The sequence below is a fragment of the Solanum dulcamara genome, chromosome 2 (genome assembly GCF_947179165.1).
Source record: "Solanum dulcamara chromosome 2, daSolDulc1.2, whole genome shotgun sequence".
NCBI classification, from domain to species: Eukaryota; Viridiplantae; Streptophyta; class Magnoliopsida; order Solanales; family Solanaceae; genus Solanum; species Solanum dulcamara.
This window is the reverse complement of record NC_077238.1, coordinates 23,023,371-23,029,781: the sequence shown is the minus strand read 5'-3', so window position 1 is coordinate 23,029,781 and position 6,411 is coordinate 23,023,371. Positions and strand designations below refer to the sequence as shown.

The window sequence follows — 6,411 nt, the reverse complement described above, 5'->3', positions numbered from 1 at the left end:
ATTTATTTGGAGTCAAAGCTTTCAAGTCAAACTTTATTGAAAACATAGTAAAACTAGGTGGGATCAAATCACTTCAACTTGAAAATATGTATGTAAATAAATATACATAAATACTTTAAAATTCATTAATTAAAAATCATGCTTTAAACAACCCACCATGAATTTCAAGAACCTTTAAATAGATAAATAGAGGAATTACTTGCAAAACATCAATTCATACATATTAAATTATGTTGTATCAAAATAGACCAATAATCATTAGTTTAACCATGATTCATACTATTAAGTAAAAATAAGAATTACCATAAGAAAATATTACTTGAAATCAAGAGACTTAATTGAAAGAGTTTTTGGACTACATGGGTGGAAGAACCCATGGATAAATACCCACATAACTTAGAGTAAAGCATAAAGAAAATAAATATAGTTTATCATATAATTAAAATAATTTAGGCATGAGAGTGGAAGTAATACTCTCATTGAAGCCTTACATACCTGGAATCCGAAGCTTTAGTTGGTACCGAAAGACTTAATGAACACTCTTGAGTCCTAGCTTCTCTCCTCGTCGGAACGTTTTGTGTACTACCTGGAGTATATGAATTACGAGAATAGTATTTCTTCACTACTAAGAACTAAAACTATATTTGAGAATGTGTAAAGAAGTGTATAGAGAGAAGATTTGCTTGAGAAAGCTTGATGAATAAAATAAGGAAATAAGGTGGGTATTTATAGGTGGGAAAGAGGGACCTAACAATAAATAAAATAATTATAAAGAAAAATTTGAAAATTTAATAGAATATATTTATGTCATGGATGATGTTAAATGGAGGACAATTTATGTCATGAGTGATGTCAAATGTATCTAGATCTTTCTATGGTAGGTGAAATGGGTTATCTTTGACAGAATACTCTTTTTCGGAGATGCGTTTGAATAAGATAAATTCCTTATTAGGATTTAGTGTCTCATAATAATTGTAGATATGGAAGTCTAGTTTCATATCGTTCAAGAATCAACCAATTTGGATAAACCTACAGTGAGATATGATTTTTCTTCTATAAACACTCCTTTCCATCACAGCATCCTACCTTACAAAAATTAATTTATTTGACCTATTTAACCTCCAAAAAATAAAATATGGTCTTCACAAAAGTTATAGGTAATGATCTTGTGGTTACTAAAAAATTTGAATCACCCAATTTTGATATTACTATGAAAAGTTATGCCCAAAATACAGAGGCTATATCATGTTTAGGCGAGAATTGAAACATCGTATACAACGTTTTTAGGGGATGTTATAATTATCAATTCCCTTTTTATATTGAATATCAAAGTCGAATGGGGCTAATTGAGCCTGCCATCTAGCAAATATTAATTTTGAAGCATCATCCAAGTATTTTATTAATTGGGCGTCTGTTTTGATCAAGAATCTTTGATTATATAAATCATCCTGAAATTTTAAAACACATTTAACTATACATAACATTTCATGGGCCACTGTTGCATATTTGCGTTAGGCCTCGGTTCATTTACCTGAATGAAATCTTATAAGATATTCATGCTTATCGTTGGGATTTATTTGCTTAAGTATCCCTTCATAACCAATATTAGAAGCATCCGTTTTAATAATTTTTGGCTAAGCTGGGTTAGCCAGTGTTAAACAAGGTAAGGATTTTACCCGCTGTTTAACTGATTTAACAAGTCCTGTTAGACTATCAGTCCAAGGGAGTTTATGATTCTTTTTTAATCTTTCATATAAAGGTGATAAATCTCTAGATAGATTCTTGTAAAAGGGAGAGATATAATTTAAACTTCTCAAAAATCTTTGAAGCATAGTTCTATCTACGATTATATCGAGAAATTTTGAAGAAAAATCAATTGACCGTTGAATAGGAGCGATTTTACCTTGACAAATATTATGTCCAAGAAATCTAACTTCTGTTTGAAATAGACTCATTTTAGGTTTAGATATAACCAAACCGTTTTGTATCACAATTTTTTTAAAGATATCAAGATGTTTTATACGAGTCTCGAATGTTTTTGAGTAGACTAAAATATCATCAATATAAACAATGATAAAATCCATATAAGGATTAAAAATATCATTCATTATTTTCTGGAATTCAGATGGGGCATTTTTTAAACCAAAAGGCATTACGTTCCATTCATATTACCCAAAAGGAACATTAAAAGCAGTTCTATAAGTGTGCTCTTTAAAAATCTGAATTTGCCAATATCCTAACGTTAAGTCGAATTTTGAGAAAATGTTGGCATCATATAATCTGAATAATAAATCTCTTTTATTTGGAATAGGATATCTAATCCATTTTAAATATTTGTTTAATGGTTTGTAATTTATTACTAACCTAGGTATACCACTTTCTTTTTCTGCAGCATTATTAACATAGAAGGCAGTACAAGACCATGGTGATTTAGAGGGTTTTATCAATCCTTTTTGTAAAAGGCTATCAATTTCCTTTTTACAAAATTCTACTAACTCACTATTCATCTGATAGGATTGAGATTTCGTGGGAATATTATCTTCACTGAAATTATCTTCATATGGAAGAGTGACAATATGTCTTTTTCTATTCCAGAAAGCACTAGGATGATCAGCACAAACATCAATTGCTAATTGTTTAGAGATTAATCTAATCTTTTTTTGTACTTTAGTAGGTTTCAATGTATCTAGAATATTTAAACTGTAAATTTCCAGTTGTAAAGAATTGACATACTTCTGTTTCATTTCAATTAAAGCATTAATGTTTCGAGTTACTGGTTCAGTTATAAAGGTAAAGGAAATATCCTTATTGTCATAGCTAGTAGTGAATCCTTCAAAATTTATTTTAGAAAAAGGATATATAGTATTAATAAAAAGAGTTTCAAGAATAATTGGAGGGTGCATTTGATCCTTTACTAATAAGAAAAAAATGAGGAATACAGACTTTATTCTGACAAATATGTGTATTAGATAGTTTATACTTTATATTTAAAGCATGACCAGATGCAGATTTAACCGCATGTGTTGTTTTTTCAAAATATCTAGAAGGGATTAAGACTTCTTGAATGCAACTAACATCTGCTCCGCTGTCAATCATAGCTGTGTTAGTAATAGTAAAGTCATTGTTAATTAAAATGGTACATTTAATATACCATCTATGCGCAGTTACAATCTGTAACATTCCTAAGAATGAGTTATCTTTAGGAGTTTCTATAATTTTTTCTCTTTCATCTACAATACCTTTTCCTTTATTAGTAGGAGATGGTGATTCTTGTTGCTCCAGGTTCTCTAATTGAGTAATCCTATGATTATGAATAATTTGACTTTGTTTGAGAGATTTAATCTCTTGTTTAATTTTTTTAAATTCATATTTTAAATCATCTAATGAAGTATCTCTTATAGTGGTATTAGTCTTTGTATCAAGACGAGCCAAAACTTCTGTTAAAGAGTATGGTTTTGAATCAATATCATTTTTCATTTTAGTTTTATTAGACTAGGAGCTGGTTGTCGAAGCTATATTAATAATTTTGCTCCTAGTTTCTTCATCAGAAATTTCTTTCAGAAGTTCAATTACATTATCAGAAGTGATAGTATACATATTCAAATCTTAAAATTAAGACTGTAGTTTATAAAACTCATCAGTTTTGCAAGAACAATTATTATCTGTGCAATTAATACCACATCTAGAAGAAGCTTCATTCTCATTATCAGAAAAATCAATAAGAGCTATTTCACTTTCAGATTCTTCAGTACCTGATTCGGTCTCAGAGGAATAATCATATTCTGAACCCGAAGTGTATAATAGACCATAAACTTTATCATGAATATCTTCATCAAGATTTAAGCTTTTAAGTTTTTGTAATTTACAATTTGGAGCAATATGCTCATATTGACCACACTCATAACATTTTACTTTGCTAAGATCTCTTTTAGAGTAATTTTTTGTAAATCTAGTAGATTTAGGGTGAGCTCTTCTTGCCTCACGTTTTTCCTTACTCCGGCGATATTTATAGGGTCTATCTTATTTAGAACGATGATGCTTTTTTAATTTTTTACCCGATTTATGAGAAGGGCCCGCAACAGCAAATTGAGTACAAAAATCTCCTAATTGAGACTTTTCTGATTTACTTTTCATCTTTAATTACTGAGCCAGTTTAAGCTCATTGTAAAGATTTAATCCTTCTTGCGTGCAAGTGCCAATTAACTGGCCATAAGTGAAGACATCATAAGGAATAGCAGAGTAAGTTCCTCATAGAGTTTTTCGAACTCTTTCTGCAAATAAGAGAGGAAGGCCATCTATGAACTTAGTCTTTCAATGGATATTAATACTTTTGGGTAAGTCCATTACTCGACTTAAAAAGGTGTCTTTATACCACCTAAATTCACATAAATGTCTACACCGAAGTCCATTTAGAAGAGTTCTAAGAGTTTCATTTTGGTTGGTAAATCTACCATTAAAGTGTTCTAATATGGTTAAAACTAAAGTATAAACAACATCTTGTCGAACATTTTCGACTGGTCTTTGAGATGTTCCTTCTTCAGAGATGACAACCTCTATTGTTACTTCTCTTTTTATTGAAGAAGTGATAGTTGAACGGGTTTCATTTGTTAAAAAATTATCCCACCAGCCTCTTAATTGGCCTGTAAATCCTGCCACTATCATTTTACAAGTGGTATGGTCATCATTGTGATTTGTAGACTTACAAATGGTGGCATACATAAGCATTCTGTGTAAAAGAATGGAGACATGTCTATCAGTTAAGCCATCAACATTCCATTCATAGATTTGATCACCACTATAAGATATGTTGGTTTGGATCCAATCTCTTTCTTCTATAAGAACATCTTGAGGAGTAGGGCGAGGATAATAATAAGTTAGCATAGAGGGTTTAGTAGCATATCTGCTACCGGGTTTGAATTTAGAATTCATTTTAGTACCTTTGGATTTAAAGGGCTTAAGTTCAGAAATATCATCCTCAATTGGAGGGTTGTCTATCATGCCAATAGGTTTGGCATGTAAGTTTGCTAATTTCTTTTCAAGAAGTGCTTCTAAATTGGTTAATGACTTAGATTTAAAATCTTTTACCTCTATAGGATGTTGAATATGAGTAGGGGTCTGAAAAATGACCTTGTTTTCTTATGTGGATGCTATATCAGAAGGTTGGTTTCTATTTAATATTTTTACTAGCAAGATTAATTGCTCAAGTTTAGCATCAAGAGAACTAATGTGTTCACCAATGACCTTAACATAAAGACTTAAATAGTTATTTTGAGCAATTAAATTATTAATTTTCTTTATGCTAATTTTTGCGACATCATTTTCAATAAAATTTTGAAAAGCTAAAAAGGTGAGGCCTGTATTATTAGGCAAGATAAAAGGATTTTGAGGTGGATAGATAGCCTTAATAATATTACCAGTGCTATCCTTAAAAGTTCGTTGTTCGAGAACTTTAACATATAATGGTAAATAGGTGGTTATAAACCATGGGACAAAATACATAATTTTATTATGTAGTGCACAAAATTCATAGAATTCTTGGGAAATATTATGTAAACCATTTTGACTATAAGTCTCAAAAAACCAAGTTTTAAACTTGTTCCATTTACTTTGATGAAATTCTTTCTGAATATGTTGACTTGTCAGGGATCCTGGACTAAAATTTATTTGGTGTGTCATCATAAATCAGAGTTTATTTCGATCAATACCCTCATTATCAAAATCTATTTCTGAAGCAGTTGGATCTAGATCAGATAATTTATCAGTGGCCTGTACTATATTAGTGACAGGATTAATTTTTACCTTTTCAACCTGTTTTTCACTCAAAGTATCACTTAGAGTATGTAAAGATAAAGCTCTATTACGAGCTGGACCATATATAGGAGTTTCAGAAGAAATAGGAGAAATATGCTGAATTTTAGGCAAAGATCTATATCTAGAAAATGACCTTCTATTATATAGAGAAATTTTATTATCAGAAAATTGAATACAAATTTTTCCATCAGGAGTTTGTGTTATGTGAGAATATTCACTATTGGTCAAGTTATTGGTAACATGATTGGGTGCTATAACTGTTTCTAGAGTCCATGTAGTTGGGAAATTAATTTCTTCCCACCTAATAGGTCTTCTAGTAGTAACCTTTAATTTTGTGAAATTAGTTTCGACTAATATAGTCTGATGAGATGTATCATATAATTTATATCGTGTATTTAAGGTAGATAATAATTTGAAATAGATTCTATAAGATAAACATATTAATTCAGAACCTGGAACATAGTTATAACCATGTGTCTTAACATTTAATGTTAGGGCGTCAAGAATATTAACATTTGTTAAAGATAATTATAAATTATGTTGAGTATTGAAATAAACTAGACCGTAAGCCACAATTGATTCAATAAAACCCATTAAAGA

At 30.1% G+C, this 6,411-nt stretch overlaps 1 pseudogene; it reads right to left on the bottom strand.

The window, feature by feature from the left end:
* Positions 1–2,168: 2,168 nt before the first annotated feature.
* LOC129870771 (uncharacterized) lies at positions 2,169–4,929 on the bottom strand (annotated as a pseudogene).
* Between the last annotated feature and the right edge of the window lie 1,482 nt (positions 4,930–6,411).